Source organism: Hylobates moloch, unplaced genomic scaffold (genome assembly GCF_009828535.3).
Source record: "Hylobates moloch isolate HMO894 unplaced genomic scaffold, HMol_V3 SCAFFOLD_11, whole genome shotgun sequence".
NCBI classification, from domain to species: domain Eukaryota; kingdom Metazoa; phylum Chordata; class Mammalia; order Primates; family Hylobatidae; genus Hylobates; species Hylobates moloch.
In genome coordinates this window covers 77,228,720-77,256,336 of record NW_026652286.1, presented here as the reverse complement: position 1 = coordinate 77,256,336, position 27,617 = coordinate 77,228,720, and the positions used below count along the sequence as shown (strand labels likewise).

Below are 27,617 nucleotides of genomic sequence, written 5' to 3'. Positions count from 1 at the left end.
TTTTTCCCCGAAAACTGGCTCTTCTGAAAGTTTAGTTTGACCATGTGGCCCTCAGCACAACTAATACCCTCCTGGTCTACTGGAGCCTCATGTAGGAGGCTAGTCCAAAACAATGGCCCCCAGTAAACTTTGTTTAACAAAGAGAATCTGGAATTTTTTTTTTTCTGAGATGAAGTCTCACTCTATCACCCAGGCTGGAGTGCAGTGGCACAATCTCGGCTCACTGCAACCTCTGCCTCCTGGGTTCTAGTGATTCTCCTGCCTCAGTCTCCCGAGTAGCTGGAATTACAGGTGTGCGTGACCATACCTGGCTAATTTTTTTTTATTTTTAGTAGAGACAGGGTTTCACCATGTTGGCTGGGTTGGTCTTAAACTCCTGAGCTCAAGCGATCCACCCACCTCGGCCTCCCAAAGTGTGAATCTAGAATTTTAACACAGTGATTTGACCACAGTTTTAAGTAGAAGAGAGAGAGAAGGAATTGATTTCTTGTGAATCAGAACGGCCTTAGAATTTTGTTCAGTGAAGTTGTGGGGAGAGGATAGTTACCATATCTCATATCTCAAAGCATGATCAGTACTGCTTAGAGAATGCTAGAAGGTAATACAAGCTAGCAGAGGTAAATTTTGAGGTTTTTAGTTTGAGATTAAAATTGTCTAATTGCTTACTCATAGGTATAATGATTATTTTACAACTACTTTAATAAAATATACTTTGATATTTAAATTAATTTTTGAGCAAGTCTAATATTATTATAACTAAAATATCCCTTTGGGTTAATTTATAAATAAAAATATTTCAAGGAATATTATGGCCTTTAAATATTCATTGACAAGAAACTATTTTTCAGTGCTCCAACTGTATTATTTTTATAATTTTAATTTGAACTTATTTTCTTCCCCAGATCAAAATACATTACTATGTAAAATTTTCAGTATACTTTTGAGAATGAAATTATTTTCATTGCTCTCCAAAATTTACCAACAGAAGCATATTAAAAGAATGAATTCGCTTTCCCTGACACCTCAAAAGATCACATATTTATAGCAAAGCTCTTTAAATGAGCATCTGATCTGACTTTCAGCAACAAAAGAAAAACATTTCAGAACTAAAAGGGAAAATATCCCAAAGAACCATTTATAATGTCCAACTTTACACAAAATCTGGCTGAATTAAGGAGACCTACTTGAACCAGGCTACTTCCTGGATTTTCCCTCTGTGTTCAGCCTTTAGAGCATTGTGGCTATCAGTATTATGCTAAATCAAACCCTATGGGGACCCTTTCTGGCAACAGCAGTTAGAGTTGGATCGTGCAGTAAAATTAAAAATGCCTGAAGGCTTTGATGCTACCTGACTCTTGACTTTTGTTTATAATTCCATAGCATCTCTAGACTAACTGTACTAGACTATATCATGACAGGGTCACATAAGAAGAATATTAAAATTCTTCATTTCTAACATATGACTGAGAAATTTATAAATCAATCTAAATATTGTGGCAGTATATAGATTTAGACAAATTTACCTGTCCTGAAAAATTCCACTGCATTGCAGAGGGGCAGGTGGTCACTTTTCCAATCTCTGGGCTTAGAAATTACACTGGAGCTGTATCCATGTTCTATGAGTGCTGATTTGGCAACAGCTTATGGGCAGCTGTCATCTGCACAGAACAAAATAACTCAACATTTCTTTTTATTATTGATCACCATTGTCTGGCAGCTAACTCTCTAGTATCTGCATATGAATAATCAACTGCAGTATTACTTTATTTTCTGCTCTGAGAAAATTGTCCTTGACATTGTTTACTGGCATTCATTATGCCCTTGGGAATAATAACTAATTTTAATGTTAGCCTAGGTTAAAAATTAATTAAGAAAGCAAATAATGTCTGCAAAAGTCAAGCCAATCCTATATTCCTAAAACAAATATTGCTCTGATATCTTGCTCAACTATGCCTCTTGGTGGCATTCATCTAACAGATTTAACTAGCCTTTGTTGATTCTTATTTTTAATGTAGGCCAGGTACTTGTACAAATATTTATCCACCCATACATGTATTGAACACCTTAGTGGCCCCATATGACCCAGCTGTCATCTAGGGGACTATGATTATTATGGTTTGGATCTCCAGGAATCAATGTCAATTAAGACCTGTGTCCAGTGGTCCTAAAAGTATTTGAATAATGCCTTTTTCCAAGTTTATTGCTTAACTCGAATAACTGGCTATGGATCCCCTCAGGGAAGGAATGAGAGAGTCATTGTGGAATAGACTCCCTGTGTTGTTGCTGCTTCCTTTCTCTTGGGAGGATCTAATTTTATTTTTGGTCAAATGATTTGAGAACAGGAAACAGACTCAGGTTAGAGAATTGATGAAGGTATGTTTTTTTATTGAGGTGACTACCCTCAGCCTCCTGGTCATCCATCCTTGATTTCTTCTGCTTGTACAAACTGAGTAATATCCTTGTTGCCCACCTATCTGTCTTGCTATAGGGATGCCATGTTCCATAACTATATAAATATCTACCAATTCATAATCCTCTGTGGGTCAGATCTCTTGACTTCAACTATAACTTGCTGGATAATAAGATAATTGTAGCCTATTAAATGTAGTGGTTAACTCTACCACCTATCATCTATTTTTTTTTTTTTGAAGTGTAGGTGGGTCCTATTAACCCCACTGCTATCAGAAAGCCACATTTTAGTTTATCCAACTAACAGCCATAGTTCACAGATTAAAGGCAATACTACAAGTTTTAGTGTTGCTGGTGCCTGTCTCACCAGGTTATTCCTCATAGCCCTTATAAATAATACATCCTCTGGGCCTTTCCATGAAGCATACCCATCGGATAGACCTGCTGACTATACATGCTGTATCTACTTCCTGCCTGCCCACTTCCAAGAGCATTTTTATTCCTCTCCCTTTTCTACTTCTCCAGTTTTTAGCCCTTTGACTTCATTCAGCATAGTCCATTGCTTTTTACATGCCTTTAGTGGACATTCTAGTAGTAAGTTTGCCCCATATCCTGGGATCATTGCCTGGATGTTAAATTCTACATCATAGGAGAGTATTTACAAGTCAATAAACTCTTACCTATCCTATTTTATACTCTTTCCCCTTGATTAAGCACCCTCAGAATCCAACCCCATTTATGCTCCCCCTAGACTTGTTGGTATATGATGTCTATTTTACATGGCTCCTTTTGACTATAAAACCAGCTAAGTTATGCTACAACGTAACATAGTTATAGCAGCAGTGGGCATGATGGGAGGTGGGAGCAGATCCTGAGGGGTACACGTGATGACTTACAGGAAAGAGCCTCTGGATTATTAACCAACACAAGAAGTGAGTATTAGAGCATTCTAGCTCTTAATGGGAGTGTCATTTTTATAGACTCAGTAGAGCTTTGAGAAGTCAGAAAGATTCATGGCACACACCCAGGCCTCTCCATCTAATGTGCCAGCATTCTATGATTTTCCTACTGGAGCCCTTACTTTAACATGAGAGAAGAGTCTTGATGAGCATTTAATGTCTTTGAAGTTGATCTCTCTGTCTATTAAGTCTACAGCTTTGTCCTTGGATTCCTCTACCTGTCACTGAAGAGGAAGCTTTCACACCTGACTTTAAATTGTCTAGTACTCTCCTCAGCTCCTCATAACTTTTCTGTGGAACAACAATGACATTTAACTATAGTCAAGCAAGCATGTTATCCATATAGCATCTCTTCCATTCATCTCAAACACCTAATGCATAGGATTAATCAGCACATTTCCTTTCATTAATACACCTTCTTAATTCACTACCAGCGATAGGGTTAATGACTGAACCATCATCTTATACCAGGCCCATTTGTACTCCACCTCTCTTCAGTGTCAGGATCCTTATTACCAGACAGATAGAGAATGATCCAACTTCAAAACCCAACTTCAAAAACAATCCACCTTCTTACTTGCTTGCTTGAACCATTCCCAGTTCCAATTTGGATTACAGTTTATTAGAAATCCACATTATGATGCTTGCCTGCCAAGACCTTTGCTAACATGGCAGGGAGTGCTGTAGCAATAATTTCCCAAGAGTTAACCCATATCAGCTTGAAATTTGACAGATTTTATATGTCTGCTTCTATCAGATATGAGATTCCCTTGGAAAGCCATGCTCTAAAGCAAACAGCTCTCTATACCGCTGAGGCTGACTTTGAAGGAGCTGACAGCTGGATGCTTTCTATTCACCACATTTCTGACAGCTGAAAAGAAAGACCTTTGAAGGGAATTCACACTAAACATTTTCATATCTACCAAGTTAGTCTTTTCCAAAAAAATAACTTTTGGCTTTATTCATTTTTCCTCACTGTCCACTTGTTGTCTATTTCACTGACTTCTGCTCTAAATTATTCTTTATTGGTTTGTTTACATTTAATTTGCTGGATTTTTTTCTAGCTTCATGAAATCAACACATAGGTTACCAGTTTAAGAATGTTTCCTTTTGTCAATTAGAAACATTTAAGCCTACACATTTCTCACTAAGCACAGATTTAACTGCATCCTATAGGTACATAATTTAGTATCTTTGACTCATTTGGTTATTTTGAAGATTATTGCTTAATTTATAAATATTTGAACCTTTTCAAGTATTATTTTTGTGTTGCTTTCTTGCATAAATGCAAGAAATAGTTTCAATCCTATGACATATGTTGAGATTTTCTTTCCGGCCCAGGATACAGTCTGTTGTGGAAACAGTTTCATGTACACTTAAAAATATATTCTTCGGCTTTTTGTTACAGTGTTCTACCACTATGTCAGTTTTTGTGAGGGTTGTTATTCTCTCTTATCCTTAATGACTTATTTTCTACTTGTTCTAATATTTACTTAAGTTGTAATATGATTCAACCTTTTTTAAAGTTTTATTTTAATTTTTATTTTATGTACTTTGAGTACATGTTATTAGCAGCATACAAATCTAGAATTATTATAAATTTTAGTGAATTGAAAATTGTTGGTGAATTGAATATTTTGATGAAATGTCTATTTTTAATAGTCTTTGCCTTTAAGTTCCAGTTGTATCATATTAATATAACTACACTAGATTTCTTTAATGATTTTATTACGTGTCATCTATCAAGATGATTTTTTTCAAGTTGAAAAACTTTGTCTTTAACTAGAGCTTTCTGTTTGTATACATATAATACAATTACTGATTTGTTCAGTTTCAAATCTATTATCCTACTACTGTTTCCTCTTAATCCCGTCTGTTCACTGTTACTTTTTTTCTCATCCTTGTATTGTTTAAGATTTTGATATTATTTATTTTCTTCTATGATCTTATAATTAATTTTTTAGTGGTCAACCTAGATTTTTATATGCTTTTTTGATTTCTCAGACTTTACCTTAAATCAATACTTATACCACCACCTGGACAATGCAAGGATCTTACAAATTCAGCTCCATTTACTGAATTTTGTGCTACCATTTTTGTGTACATGATTTCTATACATATTTTCAACTCCACAACATATTGTTTATGCAGTGAATATTCTTATCTTTTTACCTACTTGATAATATCTTTTCATGTCTTTTAATGCGTTCTTCCCTGGACGAATCTCTCTGATTTTTGTTTATTTATAAATGCCTTTTTATTTTTGAAGAAAATGTCATCATGAATAAGATTCTAGAATGAGTTTCTTTATCGCGATTTTCATTTTTGTTGCTGTTTTTTGAGATGGAGTCTCACACTGTCCCCAGGGCTGGAGTGCAGGGGCATGATCTCAGCTCACTGCAACCTCCGCCTCCTGGGTTCAAGCAATTCTCCTGCTTCAGTCTGCTGAGTAGCTGGTATTACAGGCGCCCACCACTGCACCCAGTTAATTTTTTGTATTTTTGGTAGAGATGGGGTTTCACTATGTTGGCCAGGCTGGTCTCAAACTCCTGAGCTTATCATCCGCCTGCCTCAGCCTCCTGAAGTGCTGGGATTACAGGCATGAGCCATCAAGCCCAGCCTGGCATCTTCAATTTTTTCTTATATTCTAGTTTCCACTGTTTCTGAAAGTTCGTTGGTAGTCTATCTCACTCTTGAAGGAAACATGAGTTTTATACAGTTGCTTTTCAAATTTTCCCTTGTTTTCAACTTCTTAACTACACCAATAATATGTGTGTGTGTTCTTTTATTTCTATTGGGGTATTTTGAAAGCTGTTTGAAGGAGAGGCTTTCTGGGTTTTTAAAAATTATTTTTAATTTTTTAAAGCTGTCTCAAAATGATTGCCCTTCATTCTCTTTTAATATTACTGTTTTTCTCTTTTGTCTTTCCTCTCGAGTTCTAATCACACAAAGTTCAGAACTTTCCATCATGTTGCATTTGACATCTCATGATATTTTCTGTATTTTAACATTTTCTGTATTCTTTGTGTTTCAACCTTGGTATTTCTTGCTGAACTGTCTTTTAGGTCACTAACGTTTGGTTCTGTGATATCTAAATCACTACTAAAACTTATATTACTTTCTTAGTATAAATTTTTCTTCTAACATTTGCATTTATTTTAAAGATTGTGGTTCATCTTTTTCTATACTTTGCATTCACCTTTTTCTCTACTTTGTAAACGTATTAATTATACTGATATTCACATTTTATGTCTGACAATGGAATCTCCTCTGGGTGTTTTACTATTGCCTTTCCCTTTCCTTTATTTTTTCTTCTTTTTGGGAGTTATTTTGTCCTATTTCCTGCCATGACCAATTATTTTTTAAGCTGGATTTTGTAAATTAAATATATATATATTCAATTTATATATATAAGTTAAATTATATATATTCAATTTATATATATAAATCAAATTTTATTTTATATATATGTATATATATACATACAAATGTATATATATACACATACAAATATATATATATATACATACAAGTGATATTATCTTCTTCCAAAGAGAATTTAATGTAATTCCAGAAAGCTGCTAGAGTCTAGCCAGATCATCTTCATATAGCCTATTGTGCAGTTCAGGTTTAGTGATTCCTGCTCTAATTCTACTCTGCCTTTACTCTTAAACGTGACCGTTATTTTTTATGATATTGCTCTTATTGTTAAGAGTCGCTCTTTAAGATCCTCAACTGAGGTTTTTTTCCTGAGGCTCTTCTTTTTTTGTGGGATGGGGCCTCTAAAATTGCTTTCCCAGCACTGTGAACTGGACAAATCCTTTGCCTGTACTTCACAGTGCCTCACGCCAAGCGTGTGCATTTTACAAGTTGGCAAATGCTCCAAGGAAAATTGCATGTAATATTTGATGCTACTCCTCTGAATGTCCTCTCCCCCGTACCTTTTTCCCTTAAATCATGGTTGCCCCCAGTTACTGAAGTCTGATTTTGTTCTCTCTATCCAATGATATTGGTCACAACTCAAGGCTATTACTTTCTCTTCAGGCTCCATCATTATCACTGAGAAACTGTAAATAAATAGGGAGAAATTATAGAGGCAAATTTGGGATTGAGCTCAATGCAATTTCCTCTTCTATAGGTCTAGTCCCCACAATTCTCGGCTGTCATGATTGTTTTCTGTGGGATCCAAATAGCTGCTTTGCTTTGTTTCCGTTTTCGATCCAGGTTACACTTACTTCCTCCAAGGATTTCTTTGATACATCTACTCCCTCATAGACGGAAACAAGACTTCCAACTCAGATTTTAAAGGCATAAACTGTAATAGCATTTGCTTCCAATTTAATATCTTACTACTCTTGATCTATTTGCTAATTGTGTCTTGTTATCAAAATGCCAAAATGCAGAGATATTGTGAGAAATATTAAAACTGCTCACATTTTGTCCTCTTGTTCTAATGACATACCAGAGCAGCTTTTTCATATTGGATGACCTCTGAAGAGAGTGGCTGAGCTATTATTGTCCAATGAAGAAAGGTTAAAAGGAAAAGCCACAAGCAAAACTGTAGTAACTAGAGGAAAACTGCTAGCGTAATTCCTAGTTTGACTGTGATATGAAAAGGGGAGCCTTTATATCCACCTGTGCAGGCATAAGATTCATTCTAGAGCCCATTTTCACAGCACGACATTTAGCATAAACTATTTTTAATGATTTGAAATAAAAGATGAATACAATTATTGTACCAGAAAGTTTAGCAATTGTAGATGTTATTTTACTTTTTCATAGTTCCCACAGACCCACTGCCTTATAAATTAATATACTATTCTTTACTGCAAGAGGAACAGAAGTGTTTTTTTTTTCAATGTTTAATTTCTTAATGATGGATTTTCTTCATCTTCGTTGCCCCATGAAAGTTTTGGGGGCATCTGGTATGTATCCCCATCAGAATTGAATGACCCTAGGCAGAGATCAGCAAATTTATCTAAGCCTGTGAAAAATACAAATGGTTTATATTTTGGAGAGTAATCAGGATGGATCAGTAGACCATGTATTGCTCAAGAATAGGGTTGAAAGGGCCAAATCAAATAAGGAGGGGATGCAAGTTAAAGAACACTCTCCAGATAATGCCAAAATAGAGAAATAGAATTGCCCTGAAAAGAAAGTCAGAATCAGGAGGAAATCATGATTGCATTAAAAAAAGAGAAAGACAAAAGAAAACAGGAAGATGAGAAACAATGTTAAAAGCTTGGAGAGTTAAGCAGGGTAGGTAAGGAAGAAGCCACAGACTCTGTACAAAAGCCTTCAGCTGCATTCATAAACAATCCATATTTATGGGGGCATGGCTGCTCCGCAGTGCTCTGTGAGGGCCATGGAGGCAGGAATAAATGTGTAAGGGGCCAGGCTGAATGTCACTGCTCACCCTGGCATTATTACCAGAGGAAGAGATCTGAGTTACCCTGAGTTACCTGTGGTGTATCTATACAATCCTTGCCTCCCCAGAAGAAAGAATTCGACTGAAGGGCATAAAGCAGAATAAGAGACCAAGGCAAGTTTCAGAGCACGAGTGGAAGTTTATTTAAAAAGGCTTTAGAAAAGGAAAGAAAGGAAAATTTGCTTGGAAGAGACCAAGCAGGAACCTGAAGGTCCAAGGGAGAAGATAGCAAAAAGAAAGGACCTTTAACCCTGATCCTGGGACTTTATGAACTCCCCCCTTTCCCATGATTCTTCCCATAGGGTGTGCCGCTGCATGCGCAGAGCCCTCCTTACCCTTGGGAAGCGAGCACGCTCAGTGTGTTTAGGAAGTTGTACGCATGCCCATCTGAGGCTTTTTTTGCTTTTTCTGTTGGAGTGTACCCGGAAGATTGTACTTTGCCATTTTTGTTTCTTAATGTGCACACCCAGGGAGTTGCTTTCTCCCTGGGGTCTGCATTTAGTTAACACTTTAATGTTAACAGATGTGGAACATCAGGAAATCACCTCTCTCTGGAGCTGGCTGCCAATTTATCACTTTAGAGGGGCAATGCAGTAATTGCCGAATCATTGCCAGACATTTCTAGTGGGTGGGGGACAGCCCTCTCCTGCCCTGCTCATGCCTAACTACCTGTAACAGCATCATGGAAGACCTATCTTATACCCTAACATCATGGAAGTCTGTCTGATCTGGATGTTTGTATGCTGTTTACACACATCTATGACCCATTTAGCAGATGTTAGTCTTGTGTACTGGCACATTTCTCCTATAGAAAAGCTAGATTTCCTAGACTACCTACTATGTATCCCCTTTCCTAATTTTCTATCTCTCCTCATACAGCCTTCCTACTTTCCTCCTCAACTGCTCTCTTTCCTTCTTCCTTCTCCCTCTATCTTTTTCTTTCTTTTTATCTTTCTTTTGCATGCTCCATATGCCCACTTCTCAAAATCACCAGTTTATTTAAGGAAGGGGAAAGAGCCAAGAGTCAAACTAGGAATCGTGTTAGAAAAGTGGGATGGAAGGAAAATTCAAGATCATCTATTTCAATATCCTACCATACATAGGGACCCTCTCTGAAACTAAAACATTTTCACATAGCTTTTATTGGAACATCTAGACATAAGAACCTCACTACTTCAGAGTCAGCTTGTTCTATTCATGGTGGGTTACAGTTGGTAGAAAAATTTCTTCTTGTGAGCTGAAATCTGTCACTCTCTAAATTTAGGCTAGTTAGCCCTATTGACTCAAGTTTATTTCTAATACATATTTTGTGGTATAGTATGGAAAGTTTGTCTTCTTCAAATTAGTTTTACTTGTCTATCAGTCATAAGTTTCCAAAACAAGCATTTTCTTTAACATTCTTACTGGAACCATTAGTTATTGCCCTTGAAAAATAAATGGGAATTTTGGTGCTGGAAGACTGAGTGGACTTAGACCTATTAAAATGAACTGAACTCTGTACCCACAAGAAAGTTTGGTTAACACTTAGGCATAGCCATTTCAGATAACAAAAGATAATATACATTAATTAGTAATATCTCCCAGCTACCTGTCTGATTTTGGGCTCCCTTTTGTAATTGATTCTGGGCCTGCACCTAGTGCCTTGCAGTTTTACAGAATTTTTAGAGGAGCAGCACATTGATTCTTTTTTCCGACCTGAAAAGCTATGAAACATGCAATCGATCAAATTGAAAAGATAAAGAGAACCCTTGAAAACAGTACTGAAAACACATGTCATTGTTGCTGTAATAGTTTCCAAACTCAAGAATCAGAGAGAAGATAGACTTTAATTTCCTTAGGGCTTCCACTATCCGTTAATGGAAGGTCAAATCTGTAATAGGTAGTGCCTCTGACTCATAGTCATAAGACTTCAGTATAAATATAGGTTTTGCCATTGCATTAATCTATAACTTTGGACCAGTAACTTGACTCTTAAAACTCAATTTTCTTATCTAAAAATAGTACTAATAACAAATAAGTAATATATATAGAATATATATATATAGAATATATGAAATATAGAAATATATAGAAATATATATAGAATATATATATAGGAAATATATATAGAAATATTATAGAAATATATATATAGAAATATATATAGAAATATATATAAAATATATATATAGAATATATATATATATAGATATAGTATATATATAGTATATAGAATATATATAGAATATATATATAGATATATATATAGAATTATATAGAATATATATAGAAAATATATATAGAATATATATATAGAATATATATATAGAATATATATAGAATATATATATATATATATATAAAATCAGTAAAGGATTATATTGACTTTAGATAATATTTTTCTCCACTGGACTGTAAGCTTTTGAGGATAGAACTTTATATAACTTTTCTTTGTATCTCAGAGGACAACAGTCCTAAAACATAGAAGTAATTATTATTAAAATATTTATTATAAGTAATTATAAGTATTTAGCAAGTACTCACTAAAAGCTCATTGAAAAAAATGATAACTGCAATAATTTCTTTCACTCCTTATTTTGTGGGTAAGCAAGTTTCAGTAGAAGATAAAATAAATTATTTTGGGTCAAGTATTAGCACAAGGCTTGGAGCATTTTATTTGTGTTAACAAGATTATAAATCACCTTACATGAGGTAATGTCAGATACCTATTTAAAAATATATTATCTTAAATGGATATTTCTTCAAGTAAAGTAGATTTTCCCTGAGTTTCCACAATATTAAGGAAAAGAGATATTCAACCAGTATTTGTTGAATGAATGAATATATGCCTAGGATCCTCTAACCAAGAAAACATCAAATATCACCTTTAATTTTAATGAAGTTACATTTTAAAGTTTATTGTTAGTCTATGGATTTCAAAAAAAAACAATTAGAGTGGATGTCTCATATAGCTGAACAATATGTTCTGTGGATCATCAGATTTTTGAGATGTTGAAATCTGATACAGGTCTTTGACATGGCAACCAAAAGACACTTAAATATTTTACAGAAAAAAAAAAAAAACTAAGGATTTAGTCATCATTAACAAAACAAATATATCTAATACAAATGTAATGTCAACCTGCATCTCTCTAAAATGAATTGCTGTGCATATAAATGTAGAAACTGTCTCTTTAAACTTTTACCTCAGAGTACTTGAGATGTAAAAAATTACTCAGTAAACAGAAGCACTTTCAGAATAGTTGTTTTCAGCCTGATAAAATATGTTCATTCATCAGTAAAACGTCTTCCTCTGTAAGTCACCAATTCCTAGAGTCATTGCCTATTCTGTTACACAGTAAGACACGGAAATATGTTCACAGAAGGCTATTGTTACTGCAATCTCCTGCAGATGTCTGTAATTAGGGTTGAATGGGTGACCCATGCTTACTTGGAAGTAGAAAATAATTTAAGGAGGTAGCATTTGAATTGAGACTTAAAGGAAGGATCAAATGTAGGCACTCAGAATAGGGACAAGGCATTTAGGCAGTGGGGAAAGCATGAATAAAACTTGGAAAAGAAAAATTCATTATGAATAGAAAACAGGGAATATGAGATGGAAACTTATGGGAAATTAGATAAGAAGATAGGTTGGGGTAAAGTTATGGAAGACCATGAATATCCAGCCAAGAAACATGAGCACATAGTTACTTGGGCAGTGAAGTGTCATTGAAGTACAACATTTAAAATGTCCGAAGTAGAATTTAAATTTCTACAACATGATTACAAGAATTTTCCTAGTGCTGAATATAGTCATTTTCTAGGCCAGATGTTTCTTTTTTAAAATTAGTATTCTGTTTTTAAAAATTCAGATAACCAGTATGACTATTAACAGCATTTTATCTCTTTAATTTTAAATATGTGGATAAATGTTCATGCATATGTAAAATATTTCAGATAAAAAAGGGTATAAAGTCAGATACCTGCCTATGATTATTATTAGGATGCACTTGCCTAGTTATACAATGTGTCACATTCATTGAGCTTTCAGAGTTTTAGAGATGATCACACCTCCAAGCCAATTGTCTTAAGTAATATTTCGCTTATGATCTAACGCACAATTGACACTTAAATAACATGCAATTCAACAAGCATCCCTTTTTAGTATCCAAATTTAATTTGAAGATGTCATTTGTCTCTGAAGATTCTTTGGAAACATAATGTCTATTCATTTTCATTAGTATGTTGTTACATATAATTTGAGCTCTCCTTTACAGCTTATAATTTCCTTCTTTTCTTATGAATCTTTCTTCCTTTAAGGATACAAAATTGTTTTGTTTCCCATATTATCTGTCTCATAGAAAAGTGACTGAAATCACTTCTTGTCAACTCATACATGCAATTCACTCAGTAACAGTCAAACTATTCTTGAGCGCAGACATGGCCAGTGTCAGCATCTTTCCCAACTTGCATATTTTTGCTTCAAGGTACGTGTTCTGTCTCCTGGTCCTAAGTTGGGATAACTGTTATGATGGCATTTTCCACTACACTAATTAGAACAGTCCAATGGTGATACAGGGTGAGAGTTAAATCTAGTAGTGGCACAAAACAGCACTCGGTCCCTTGAAGTACCAGTTTCTCTTTTCTGAACATTTATCTCCTGGAAAGCATTTATTTTGTGTATTACTGTAGAATTAGAATTTGGGTTTTTATTGTAAGGAATTTTCATTGCTTGACTGTGCAATGTCCAATGAAGAATGGAGGAAAGCCTTCTAAAAGTATGCAGACAGTATGTGCTTTCTGAAACAGAACTGAAGAAAATGCTGTTGTTGCCACGCTGCTATCACAATATGCCACCTGTCAGGAGCATTATGATGGTCTTCACTGGCAGTGTTGGGGCAGAGTGAGACAGTAGAATAGAAGAAATGCAGACCAGACTGTCGTGAAAACAGTCCTAACCTCAAATTTGTTTGTTCAGGATGTTTGTGTACTTGGGCTATTTCCTTCCCTAATTCTAGTTTTTAATCTCTAAAATTAGATTTATAAAATCTGCCCCCCCTCCAACTTGACAGAATTCTATCAGATCAAACTGCTTAAAACTTGTAAAATGCAATTCAACTGCATAGCATTGTTACTCCATATTCCTGTATGTACTCTTAAAATGATTGAGAAAGAGGCTGAAATTGGCTTCCACGCATAAGAAGGCAATTTGAGAAAAGGCTGCAAGTAAACAGTAGTAAGGGGTCTATTTTCATCTCAGAGACTTCAATTAAATTGGATTCTTGACTTATAATACAACAAACATGCTTCCACCTTGCCCTTATCATTCTTCAAATATCTAGAAAGCAACATTTTTTTTTTATATTTCACAGTCAAACTTAAATCCATATTACCTGGTGGCATAGTGTAATGAAAATGACCATGGATTTCATGTGAGTTTTATCATGGTATAAAATATAGGGGTTTGGCTCAATAAATGATTTTTATAAGCATCATAACTAATAGTGAGATGTTAGCATGCACTAGAAAGACCACTCATCTTGGGGTCAGAGGTTATGGAGCTAGCTTTTTCATTGCAGAGTAATGTAATGAGCCATTATGTGCTACTTAAAATTCTTTGGTTCTTATTGTTCTTATCTATAAAATGAAGATAGGCCGGGTGTGGTGGATCATGCCTATAATCCCAACACTTTGGGAGGCCAAGGTGGATGGATCACATGAGGCCAAGAGTTTGAGACCAGATTGGCCAACATGGTAAAACTCTGTCTCTATTAAAAAAATCCAAAAAATTAGCCAGGCATGGTGGTACATGCCTGTAATCCCAGCTACATGGGAGGCTGAGGCATTAGAATTGCTTGAACCCAGGAATATATATATACATATATATATATGTTTTATATATAAATATATTATATATATTATTTATATATATGTTTTACATATAAATATATTATATATATTATATATATTATTTATATATGTGTTTTATATATAAATATATTATATATTATTTATATATAAAACAAAATGAAGATAAAAACTAATACATAGTAAGACTATTAAATATACAAAGTGATAAACTATGTGTAGGTATTTTCAATTCGTAATAATGCATGTAAATATCAAATTATAGCAGTGGTAGTGTCTATAATAGAAAAGGAAGGAAAGGTAATAATTATTAAGACTTCAGGGGATCACTAGCTCCACCCTTTGTGGAAGGGAATGTAACTAAATCTCTTCCAATGGCACCTGAAAACAAGAGCCTTTCATTCATTTATAGATCTTATAAGAAAGAATGAAAAACCTAATCAAAGGAAAGCTGTCTTAGTCTGTTTGCACTGCTTTAACAAACTACTACAAGAGCAGCTTGTAAACAACAGAAATTTATTTCTCACTTTTCTGCAGTCTGGGAAGTCTAAGATCAAAGCATTGGCAGATTCAGTGTCTGGTAAGTGCCCATTTCCTGGTTCATAGATGGCCATCTTCTCTCTGTAACCTCACATGGCAGAGGCAGCCAGGGATACTCTGACACCTCTTTTATAAGGGCACTAATCCCATGCATGAGGGCTCCATCCTCGTGACCTAATCACCTCCCAAAGGCTACACCTCTAAAGACTCTCACATTTGGGATTAGGTTTTAATATACAAATTTGGGTGGACACAAGCATTCAGGCACTAGCAAAGGTCAAAGTGAGAATGCTATCCATATTGGCCAGAGGTTGAAGTTACCTGGAACTCCTTTGTTCTCACTCCCTAATCCTGGATTGAAAAGATTTCACCAATTCTTTTGTATAACATTAAAACAAATTTAGTACAAATAGCTTTTATCTTATAAAAAATTTAACGGAGACACAGAAAGTTACCCAGAATTAAGGTTCAATATAATGTAATATATTTTGATATACTAGTCTAGGTTAAAAATATAAATACATCAAAAGAAATAAATACAAAAACTGAAATTGAGCTGCTTTGTAATAAGTAATGAGAGTATCTAAATAAATTAGGCAAAAATGAATTGACATAAAACATCTATTGGTAATTCAACTTGTAAAATATTGGGATATGGTTTTACATAGGTTTTTAATTATATTCTATATTTAGCACTGATGTACATTTTTATTTCTTTATACTGTATTTGTATTTGATATTTATATGAAAATTATTTTGCTTCTCAATAAAACTTGATGAGCATTAAAGACATCTATTTATAGTAATACGGGCTTCAAAGAAAAACATCTGTTTGGAATTTTTTCAAATTGCTCGATATACATTTACCAAAGAGCAAACATCTGTATATTTTTAAATGTCCAGATATATTAGATGATAAATCCTGGGTGATTAATAGGTTACCACTGATTAACATTAATTCATATGCCTAAATGTCCTGAAGCCAAGCTCTTTAGTATCCTTGAAATAATTGAAAGGGGGACAGAATAAAAAATGTAGACAGGTGAATCATTTTCCTTTTCTGAATGGTTAATGTATTCCTGTGATTAAATATACCAATTAACACATCCTTAAATAATTTCTATCATGGATAAATATCACAGAAAATATATATTTAGCCAAATATACATCTATTTAACAAACTTCTGTTGGAGAAAACAAAACTCTTACAAACTTCAACAACAACAAAGATTTGAGTAAATTTGTATTAGTGAAAGCTCAGAAAATCAGAAATTATTTATGAATTACATGAAAGACATACATTGGTTTACTAATTGGTCATCAAAAACAACTGCAGTGGTGATAAAAAAAACTTCCCTGGTTAAAATTACAGAAAACTTCCCTGGTTAAAATTACTGATTTGGGGATCAACACATTTCTTGATTGACAGTTTCTTTGGATTGGTAGGTATACAATACCAGAGTAATTTTCTGAAAAATGAACACATTGCAAACATTTGCTTATGTGGTGATCATAAAGATTTTGACATACTTCTACTCATTTAATATTTTGACTGATATTTATATTCACTCAGAAATCTAAAATCATATAGATTAAAAATTGAAAATAAAGGCTAATAACAGGAGTAGGATAAAAAGAAAGTATAATATCTCAGTTTTGTTGTTGAATGCAGTTTTTTCATTTTTTTTAAGATACTACCAATTAGGGTCTAGATATTTGTAGATATTCATTTTGGCTGAATCAATTCATATCTCTCAATAAGCTAAATTTGACTCAAAAAATTCTATGTGAATTATCTTTGCCATACCACCAATAATGGGCCCCAAGGCATTGTCAGTATTCCAATTGTTGCTAGTTTACCTTTCTCTATAACGAAGGAGATGAAGAAGGAAGTTCTGCAGAACTACACAAAATCACATGGCAATTTCATTCCATTATCATCCAATCAGCTATTGATTAATAAAGGTCAATGTGTGGGGTGAAATAATCTAAACAATCAGCTGGGGCTTTTGGTTGCAAGCAATAGAAAATAAATCTCGATGATTTAAGCAATCAACAGGAAGGTAAGAGAATTATACTCAGAAAATAGTAAAAAAATGGGAGTTAAGGTCACAGCACAGATTCAGCCCACTGAGACCATCACTGCTGAATTTTACAAGCCAGAGACTGCAGTGCCATGGCTGCAAGCTCTGAATCCCAGGTGTGTTCTCTGCCACTCCTTTGAAAGACATTCCTTCCTTTGAGACATATAAACCTAGTTAAAATGCAGGGTAAGCCTACTGGATTGGTGAAGCCATTTGCCCAATCCATTTCTTTCTTTCTTTTTTGGGTGGAAGAGGAGGGGGTTATGAACAACACAGATTTATTTCCCACAGCTCTGGAGGCTGGAAAGTCCAAGATCAAGGCAATAACAGATTGGATATGTGGTGAGAACCTACTTTCTAGTTCAGAGATAGCTGTCTTCTCTCTGTGTTCTCAGAGGGGAGAAGGGGTGAGGGAGCTCCCTGGGATCTCTTTCATAAAGACACTGATCCCATCCAGAAGCATTTCACTCTCATGATCGATCACTTCCTAAAGGCTGCACCTTCAAATACTATCACCTTGGGGAATAGATTTCAACCCATGAATTTGGGGGGATACAAATATTCAGTCCATAGCAGTGAGTGAAGTCCATTTTTCTGATATTTGGAAATTGTATTGCTTTACTGAACATATCAAGTGAGAAAAGTGAAGGATTTAATAATAATAATAGAATCAAAATAATACATTCTGAAACCTAATGTGTTCTTATTTTTCAATGGACTCTAATATTTTATTTTCTTCTTTTTGTTAACTTTTATTTTAGGTTTGGGAGTACATGTGCAGGTTTGTTACATGAGTAAACTTGTGTCAGAGGGGTTTGTTGTATAGATTATTTCATCACCTGAGTATTAAGCCTCATATCCAATGGTTATTTTTTACACTCCTCTCCCTCCTCCCACCCTCTACCCTCAAGTAGACCCCAGTGTGTGTTGTTCCCTTCTTTGTGTTCAGGAGTTCGTATCATTTATCTTCCACCTATAACTGAGAATATGCAGTATTTGGTTTTCTCTTCCTGTGTTAGTTCGTCAAGGATAATGGCCTCCACCTCCATCCATGTTCCTGCAAAAGACATGATCTCATTCTTTTTTATGGCTGCATAGTGTTCCATAGTGTATATGTACCACATTTTCTTTATTGAATCTGTCACTGATGAGTATTTAGGTGGATTTAATGTCTTTTATATTGTGGATAGTTCTGCAATAACATTTGTGTGTATTTGTCTTTATGGTAGAATGATTTATATTCCTCTGGATATATACTGACTAATGGGGTTGCCGGATTGAATGGTAGCTCGCTTTTAGCTTTTTGAGGAATCACCATAATGCTCTCCACAATGGTTGAACTAATTTACACTCCCACTAACAGTATATAACCGTTCCTTTTTCTTGGCATCAGTTATTTTTTGACTTTTTATATAGCCACTCTGACCTGTGTGAGATGATATCTCTTTGTGGTTTGATTTGCATTTCCCTAATGATCAGTGATATTGAGCTTTTTTTCATATGCTTGTTGGCTCCATGTATGTCTTCTTTTGAAAAGTATCTTTTCATGGCCTTTGCACACTTTTTAATGAGGTTGTTTGTTTTTTCCCTTGTAAATTTGTTTAAGTTCCATATAGATGCTGATATTAGAACTTTGTCAGATGCATAGTTTGCAAATATGTTCTCTCAGGTTTTAGTTTGTCTGTTTACTCTGTTGAGAGTTTCTTTTGTTGTGCAGAAGCTCTTTAGTTTAATTAGATCCCATTTGTCAATTTTTGCTTTTGTTGCAATTGCCTTTGGTATCTATGTCATCAAATCTCTGCTCGTTTCTATGTCCAGGATGGTAGTGCCTAGGTTGTCTTCCAGGGTTTTTATACTTTGGGGTTTTACATTCAAGTCTTTAATCCATCTTGAGTTGATTTTTGTATATGGTATAAGGAAGTGGTCCAACTTCAGTCCTCTGCATATGGCCAGGCAGTTATCCCCTCACCATTTTTTGAATAGGTAGTCTTTTTCCCACTGCTTGTTTTTGTCAGCTTAGTTGAAGATCAGATGGTCATAGGTGTGTGGTCTTATTTCTGGGCTATTATGTTCCATTGGTTTATATGTCTGTTTTTGTACCAGTGTCATGCTGTTTGGGTTACTGTAGCTGTGTAGTATAGTTTCAATTTGGGTAACGTGATGCCTCCAGCTTTGTTTTTTATTTTATTTATTTTGCTTATTAATTATTAACTGTGCCCAACCCATTTCTTCATGGGTGATTCAGAAAAGGAGTATCTAGCTTTTCAGTGTCCATGGTGAGAGGCAGCCTCTGCCTAGCATTAAGACTCACGTAAAATGTGGGAAATGTTCCAATATGAGAAGGATGTTCATTTGTTGGTCAGATAAACAAACAGACAAAAGACAAATACTTACTAAACCGCCTTTAGATAAAATTGGGAAGACAGAATAGATGACAGTGGTTAATGACATAGGTTTTGGCATTGGATTGATCTAAGTGTGAATTTTGGATCTCCTACTTTCTAAATATATAACCTCCAACATATTTCCTATCCTTTCTGAGCATCTGCTAGTTAAAATTTCCATAAGAGTAAAACTGTATGCCTTATTCACTATGGTATTTCAAGCAGCTAGAACAATGTCTGGCAAGGAGCAAAAGCTCTAAAATAGTTACTGAATGAATGACAAGGCCAAATCCCACTATTACACATGATGACAGCAGCATGTAACATGACTCCTAAACACTAAACACTTAAATATTTTATTTGTTTTTATGATTATCCAACTGAAGTATTTCCCCATCACTAGACTAAGCTCTATGGAGTCAGGGATGATGAGGTTTTTCAACTATTTTTTTCCGTGATTGTTTAATTATTTGAGACGATCTATACATTTAGATTATTTAGTCATTGTTGAGAAATAAGAAATATCAATTAAATGGTAATCCTCAAATATAAAAGATTTTTCTTTATGTATTTATTAAAATTAATATCTCCAATAAAATATAATAAATATTTTAAATTTATGTTCATAAAACTATCAGTAATCCACCTATTTTAAAATAAATCAGTGGCCATTTTTGAAATTTTTTCTAAGTACAGTTATTCTACTTACTTAATAACATCATCTTTCTAACTAAAGAGAGTGCATGTAATTAAAAACAGTGTGGAGCTAATCACTTCTGAGACTGTCTTCCCTAGCCCTGTCAGGTTTGTCCCACACTTCCTGTTTAGGCAGGTCTCATTGTGTCAACCTTTTGTGTAGCTATCCATTCTGACAGACCATTAAGTATGCGGCCCCCCACTAGATAAATGTGTCTATACAGATGTTGCTCCAGTGTCTCCTGGCACATAATTTATTCCCTGAGAGTAGATGAGGAACTCTTACAAGGAGGTATTATTATTACTATTATTAGGGCTAACCTTTATCGGACCCTTGTTAAATGTCAGGCTCTATGCTGTGACTCATGTACAATTACTCTTACAATCTACTCTAAAACTAGATTAAATAGGGTCTATTATTATCCCCACATTACGGGTAAAGAATGGATCTTAGATAGGTCACACAGCTGGTAAGTCATAGAGTTGGGATTCAAACTGACCCCAGAACTCTATGTGAAACTTCTTCCCCATGTTTTCAGATTCTGACTACTAGTTTCTCTCTCCTCTGTTTTAGCAAAGGATTTTTTTTAATCTTTGCATTTCTATTTTAACTTTTATTTTTTTCTCCTATAAAGAGAGCACATTTTGCCTAAACAAGAACCATGATTATGTAAAGGTAAGTACTGAATGAGAAATTTTATGTTGTATTACTAAATGTGCTTTCAGTCCAGAGTCATGACCTTAGGAATGACACAGCCAGACATAGCGATATGATAAAGATTTGGCTTGTTAGGGTGATATAATTATGACATCTCTGTTACCTTAGAAATAAGTTGAGATTAGAAAGCACAGAGAATAGCAAAAAGGAGTTACCCCTTGAACATAAATGTTTGGATTTTTAGCTCTTCCCAAAAATGATATGAAGGTAAAATAATTTTCCATTGTAGAGAAAAATAGGACAGTGATGAAACATAATCTGACCTATTATTTTTCAATTTTTCCAAAGAAATCCTAAACACCTCTAAAACACATGTATACTGGTGGTGTTAGTCAACTTATATCAATGTCTGTGAAGATGATGCAGCGAATTCAATGGAAGTTGTATACATCATGGAAAAGTTCGAATTGCATGAAGAAGCTGAGAGAAGGAAGGTGGAAAATATTTTCAATACTTAGCAATTTTGAAATACACATTACTATTAACTATAGTTAACTCATTGCTCAGTAGATCTAAGAGAAATTTTGTACCCTTTGACCAACATCTTCCCGTTTCCCCCATCCCCAGCGTCTGGTAACCACCATTCTGCTTTCTGTTTCCATGAATTCCATTGTTTTAGATTCCACATATGAGTGTTTGGCTTATTTCACTTAGCATGGTCTACCACGTTATTGCAAAGAACAGAACTTTCTTTTTTTCAAGCTGAATAGTATATCTCTGATACTATTGTGTATAGACTATAATTTATTTACCTATTCATCCGTTGATGGACACTACAGTAGATTTCATATATTGGTCATTGGGATTAGTGCTTCAAAGAACATAAAAGTGCAGATATCTCTTTGACATACTAAAGAGAATTGCCGTATGATCCAGCAATTCCACTTCTGGGTATATATCCAAAGGAGGGAAATTTTTAAAAAGAAAGAGTATTTCATCATTTCAATCTTATATGCATTTATATGAGAATGTTAGTTATCATCAGGATCTCCTATTATCAAGTTGTAGTTTACAACAGAGGTCAGCAAATCTTTTCTACAAAGGATGAGCTAGTAAATATTTTAGGCTTTTCAGGCTAATTGGTTTCTGTAAAAACTGTTCAGTTCTGCCATTAATAGCATTAAAACAGCCATAAATAATACACAAAAAATGAGCATGGTTGTATTCCAATGAAACATTAAAAAGAAAAAAAAAAAAACAAATAGCCTATAGGCCATAGTTTGCCAATCCCTGGTCTAGAAGAGAGATACTCAGAAACACAAATCCTCCAGATAAAAATAACTGAGACTGCTTAATGTCAGAGTCTTACAAAATCATACTGGGTAGCTTATGAAAACTGTTGCTAAGGAAGTTTGTGCTAACATTCTTCATATTATTTATGGGTATAAATACTGAGAGGGAAAAAACAAATGCATTGTATAGCTTAAGATAATGAGATCCAGTTAAAAATGAGAAATACTTAACAAAGTCAAGATGATCTCATTATACTGCTGGTAAACCTAAGTGATTGTTACAGATTCTGTGATAGCATGAGCAGGAGAACATCATGAGTAAATATATCCACCTATAAATATATAAATCAGGTCTGAGACCATTTCAGAATCTCAGATGTCTGATCATGGGCAATTTCTAAGCTCTTCATTGAGGTCCTTATAGACACATTTCCCATGCCCACCCTTGCTACTCTTTGCTTCAACATTTGCAGAAGATTTTAAAAGTCATGTGCAGTTATTTAGCATGAACGCACACCTATGCATATACACACATATGGGCAAAGAAAAAAGCATGTATTATTTGAAGAACTAGCATCTCTATGACAAAGGAATCATGGAGGATACAGATTTGAGGTTCAATGACTGGAGAGAAAGAGGCTGTCTGTCCATCAAAGCATTATCCTTATGATACTCTGGTCACAGACACTTTTGAAAGGTCTGTAGTTACTCTTTGACCAGACTTTATCTGCTGAATGATCTCAATTACTCTGAAGACAAAGGAAAATATGACTAATATCATTCTTTCTCTGGGCACAGGAAAGCTTATAATCCTACCCAGTCATCCAGACGTTAAAATTGGGAAGATTTTATTTTTTAAAAAAATTGTCGCCAAATCTGCTTTTCCTCATGTTTTCCATGCATTGTGAACTATGCTGTCATCCATGCGATCACACAAGTTAGAAATATGAGAGTTGTTTCTTTCTCTTATCCTCCTACTCTTCATTTTCAAGCCCTGACAATCTTGTAGATTCTATCTTCAAACCACTCCTCTGTACAACCACTGCTAAAGGCTTTATTATCATCACCATTGCATTTTTCTTTTTTCTTTTTTTGAGACAGACTCTCACTCTCAGGCTGGAGTGCAGTGGCATGATCATGGCTCACTGCAGCCTTGACCTCCTGGGCTCAAGTGATCCCCTCACCTCAGCCTCCCGAGTAGCTGGGACCACAGGTGCATGCCACCATGTTGGGCTAATTGTTGTATTTTTTGAAGAGACAAGGTTTCACCACATTGCCTAGGCTAGCCTCAAAATCCTGGGATCAAGCCATCCACCCACCTCGGCCTCTCAAAGTGCTGAAAGTGCTGGAATTACAGGCATGAGCCACCCCACCTGGCCATCATTACATCTAATCTACCCTTGCAGAATAGTATCCTAAGACACCTATCTCTTATCTTAAAAATCTCGATTTCATCCTTCACATTGCTGTCAGAATTGTTTTTTTAAAAGGTAAAGCTGATTATGTTCCCACTTTAAATGTTCCAGTAAATAAACCATGCATGTAGGATAAATTTCAAGCCCTTGGCATAGCATACTTACTTTTCTGTAGCCTATACTTGGTCCAAAAGGCAATAAATGTACCAGCCCTTTTTCCTACCTCCCTGGCTACAAATTGGTCTAACACAAAACTCATCATACCTGTTCATGTTGATGGGTCCAAGGAATTGGTGTATGACCGAACATGGATCTATCAGAGTCCTCTCCTAAAAGTTGCAAACTCTAGTTGGGAAAAGAGTATTCCTTTTATCTCTGTTCATACAGTTAAGAAACTTGAGTCCAAAACTGAGATCTATTTAAAAAAATCTCTCTTCTACATTCCTCTTGTGCAATATTAGAAAAAAGAGTAGAGTAAGATACTCTACAGATAAGAGTAAAAATGAGAAGTGGACACCATCCTGCCATTTAAGGCCCTGGCCACAGCTGTCCCTATGCTAGCTTCCATCTACCCTAACCCACTCTGGTTTTCCATCTTGTGATATGATCCAGTGAATCTCTTGTTTTAGCTTAGACTATGGTATTGGGGTATTGCCACTGTGACTAAAAAAATTTCAACTAATGCAAACTTACATTTCTCTCTCTCCCTTTAGTTCTTTCTGTCACCTCTCTGAAGACCTGGTTCGTATCTGCAGCTGCAACTCTATCCCTGAACTCATCTTTGAAACTACCCAGAGGTCAGAGGCAAAGGCCCAGCATACTCTTTTTTCTTCTTTAATTTTATTCTTATCTTACCTAATGTTGACTTCTTAATTTTTTCGAATCCCAAGAGATAGACTGTCAAGAGCTTTAGAGCTTTACAACAGGATCTTCCAAGTGCCCTGAGAGGTCATGATGGAGCCAATAAATAAATCATACAAAGCAAAGCCAGAACCTGGTGGAAGGGATGCTTACAAAACAACATAAACAAGAAGTTGTCTGAAAAAAATTTGTATGGAAGAAAGAAGAAATGAGATAATGGACATGAACTCATAATAGCCCCAGTTAAAATACTTACAGTAAAATATCATTAGTACTACTTGATGTTGGTGAAAGGCTCTAGACTCAAGTCAGAAGGCCCAAGTCATTGCTGTGATTTCTTGAACGAATTATGTAATATTGTTGAGATTCAGTTTTCTTTTCTATCATTGGGTATTAATAACTTCTCTGTGATGTCAGAGTTATGATGTGAAAATTTGATAGAATTTTGTGAATGAGAGAATCTTACAAATACAGTACCTGAAACCAAAAGAATTAAGTCTCAGCTTGAAGAATATCAGATACTAGGGCAGGCTAACAGGACAAAGGTCTCATTGATCTGCCACCTTCAGTCACACTGAAATGGGGCTATTTTTTTTTTTTATTTACTTACCTACCAGTACTGCCAATAGTCAAAATAGTATTACTTTCTAAGTTATTTAACTTTTTTAGTATAACAGAAAAAAAAGATCATTTCTAGTTTTCAAGGCATGGATTCAATGAGTAATATAGATTTATATCACTTGGTGAACACATGGCAATTTCCCTGATACCACTAAAAAATGAATTTAAAAATGCTATTTGATACCTTCTTTAAAAGCTTTTTTTGTCTGTTTCTTTGCTGAAATGGCAGGGATTGAAGATAATTAAATTTACAAAACAACATAGCAAGAGCTCCCAATTTCAGTATTGTGACAGGTCCATTGATAAAACCTGCTCAGGCAGAGACCAAGTTGGAAAGAAGGATAGGTTATTATTCTAGTTCTCCTGACGTAAAAGAAATATTCTTAAAAACATGCATCCACCCATCCTCTTTTAAGTAGAGAGGTCATCAGTCTCTTTCCTTATTAAAATGAGCACAAACTGAACATGCATAGATTGATTCTCTCTATTCAGTTGCAGTTTGAAAATTAGCCTGCTACACATTTTAACAGAATTTTCTACACATTTTAACAGACACACATTTTCTACACATTTTTAACAGACACATTTTAACAGACATTTCTCAATGTGGCTCTCTGACTTTATGACATGAGAGGAAGCAGTCTTCAACCTGGTAAAAAACGTAAAGAAAATGTAATGTCTACTTATAAACTTAACAAGAATATCAATGACAACTATTTTACCAATGAATTTAAAGTTGTGGAGATTTCACAAAATAGCCAATAGCTCTTTGACATAGATATAAAGCTATATAATCCACAATTCCATTCTTTGCTTATTTTATGTTTTTCTGAAGTAGTTATTGAGCACCTATTGTGTAAAGAGCTGGAATGGACATAAGAATACAGAATGGCAATACATTCAAAGAATGCCAAGCACAGGAAGAAGAAAGATGCTGAGTTCTTGTCTGGATTTGACTTTAATTAGTTTTATGACCTTGGTTAAGTCACTTCTCCCATGTAAATCATTGAACACTTTTTTATTGAGGGCTTCCCATAGGTAGAAACAAGAATGACTGAGGAACAAATAAACCCGGCCCCAGCCTTTGTGGAACTGACATGGTAATGGGTAAGATAAATATTAAAGAATTAAACACATAAACAAATATAAGTAAAGATTATATAAAGTGTAACCAAAAGTAAATAATGTTAAAGAATTTTTAAACCTTGAGCTTCTGATTTAATTGGCCAGTCATGGAATACTTGTCTGAGGAAGCAAAATTTAGACTGATACTTGAAGGAAGAAAGATTGCTGGATGTAAATAACAAAAATGGAAGTGTAACAGATTTGAGGAAGTTCAGGCCAGTCTGGTGGAAACACAGAGACCAAACGGAAGAGGGCAAAGGATGAGACTTACTAACCAGACACTGCCCAAATCCTGCAAGGCCTTACAGACATGGTAAGAAGTTTTGAATATATCCTAAGTCAAATGAAAAATCACCAACAGATATTAAACAGCTTCATGACATGATCAGATTTGCATTTTTAAAGATTACTCGGGCTGTGGTGTAAATAGTGGATTGAGAGTAAGATGTAGCCATTTGAAGTGGCAGACTAGTTACACACACTGAAATGTAATAATGCTGCAAAAAACATAATACTGAATGAAAAAGGAAAAGACAGAATGTGTTCCAAAGCACAATACCTTTATATAATGATAGCTTGATGAAAACACATACAAATAAAAGATTATATATTAAACCTCTTAAAATAGTTGCTCTTGAAAGGCTAAATAGGGATAGCAATGGGGGGAAAAATAATAACTCAATAAAACAAGAAAGGGCTTATAAATGGACCAGCAACAATAGTAGGTTATACACTAATGAGCATGATAAATTCTTAAGGGCCCTGGTATTTTTAGAATGGTAAATGAGCATTGGCTTCAACTTAATGTCACCAGGTGCTTAGCCTGTAAAAAGAGAGTCAGGCTATCTTTTGAAGTTTTGAAGCCAGACATTGGCTTCTCCTCTCTAGCTATGAAATTCCTAGACTGCATCTGCTTCCAAGAGAAGGCTGTTTCATCTACATTGAAAATCTGTTCTTTGGTGTAGTCACCTTCATCAATTATCTTAGATAAATCTTCTGGATAATTTGCTGCAGCTTCTACGTCAGCACTTGTCACTTTACCTTGTACTTTTAGGTTATGGAAATGGCTTTTTTCCCCTAAAACCTAATAAACCAACCTCAGCTAGCTTCACACATTTCTTCTGCAGTTCTCCCACCACTCTTAGCCTTCATGGAATTGAAGAGAGTTACGGCCTTGCTCTGGATTAGGTTTTGGTTTAAGGGAATGTGTTGGCTGTTTTAATCTTCTATCCAAACCACTAAAAGTGTTTCTGTATCAACAATAAGGCTGTTTCCCCCTTTTAATCATCATGTGTTCA

General features: G+C 34.9%; 2 long non-coding RNA genes across 4 annotated transcripts in view; one reads left to right on the top strand and one right to left on the bottom strand.

Annotated features, from left to right (window-relative positions):
* Positions 1-27,617, bottom strand: part of LOC131384598 (uncharacterized) — a 315,104-nt gene that overhangs the window by 87,258 nt on the left and 200,229 nt on the right. The gene's annotated exons all lie outside the window — the stretch shown is intronic.
* The window catches only part of LOC131384597 (uncharacterized), a 49,159-nt gene that overhangs the window by 16,332 nt on the left and 5,210 nt on the right, over positions 1-27,617 (top strand). Inside the window, exons 2-4 of one of the 2 annotated variants that reach the window (XR_009215603.1) lie at positions 21,354-21,499; positions 24,426-24,509; positions 24,605-26,632. This is a non-coding gene — a long non-coding RNA (uncharacterized LOC131384597). Of the gene's footprint in view, positions 1-21,353; positions 21,500-24,425; positions 24,510-24,604; positions 26,633-27,617 lie in introns of those variants that run through there. The other variant, XR_009215602.1, reaches the window with a different exon arrangement.